Consider the following 1,255-nt stretch of genomic DNA (forward strand, 5'->3'; position numbering starts at 1 on the left):
TAATAGTAAAACTCGAGCGTCACGACATTGCGAAGTGTCTGCTCCTCGTATCAAACTCAGCCGAGTCAATCCGAGATGGCGCGAGTGAGGTTTCATGCAAATGTTTCGTACGGAAAAAAAAATCCGTACGAAACATTTGCATGAAACTTCAATCGGGCCATCTCGGATTGACTCGACTAAGTTCGATACGAGGAACAAAGAGCAGACACTTCGCAATGTCGTGAAGCTCGAGTTTTACTATTATTGCTCTTTCTATGTTTACCTACGGTCGGCCTATGATATCTTACGGATTTATGGGATTTACGTGTGTAACTAACTGTGACCTTCTTGGATGTTTATTAAATGTTAGTATAATATCTACAACAACAACGGCTACTGTAGTACCCCTTTTATAAAGTGTTGATAGGTACAGTACCAAAGGTTAGAGAGAGAAAAAGGATAAACTATGGGCCTAACTCAGCAGGCTAAGTAAAGTCCTACCTAGTATAGGCCTAGGATCCTAGGCTGACACCAACAGTCACGCTTTTCATACAGACGTTGATTGAAATTTTGAGGAGAAAAAAAATGGAAAAACTTAAAGCATGAAATAAAAAATAGAGTGTATAAGAGAAATATTATTAAATAAATAAAATATACCATTCGGCGGCGTTATTGAACTTGGCCAAACTATCCTTGTAATGTAATTAATGTTACTAAATAATAATAATAATAATAATTTCAGCATTAATTACCTTGGCCTATTAAGCCTTGTAATGAAGAACCATACTATTTACTAGGCCAATAAATAATAACTAGCCCAGGGGGAATATCTTTTGTGTTATTTCCCTTAACGTCGATTTTTTAATTGTTTTCTAATTCCTCAATTGTCTAAGTTCCCCTTAAGGTAGGCCTACAAGTTGGTTTTAGTAACATAATAATAATTAATAATAACAATAATAATAATAATAATAATATTAATAATAATAATAATAATAATAATAATAATAATAATAATTTCAGCATTAAATACCTTTGACCTAAGCCTTATAATGAAAAACCATACTATTTACTAGGCCTATAATTAATAACTAGCCCAGGGGAATATCTTCTGTTATTTCCCCTTAAAAGGTAGGCCTACAGGTTGGTTTTAGTAACATAATAACAATAATTTATAGTAATAATAATAATAATAATAATAATAATAATAAATAATCATTTCGGCATTACATGTAATTAACCTGGTCTAGTCTTGTAATCAAGAATCTGCAGATTACTA

Source organism: Anneissia japonica, unplaced genomic scaffold (genome assembly GCF_011630105.1).
Source record: "Anneissia japonica isolate Jap-2015-1 unplaced genomic scaffold, ASM1163010v1 scaffold172_len52774_cov94, whole genome shotgun sequence".
Lineage (NCBI taxonomy): Eukaryota > Metazoa > Echinodermata > Crinoidea > Comatulida > Comatulidae > Anneissia > Anneissia japonica.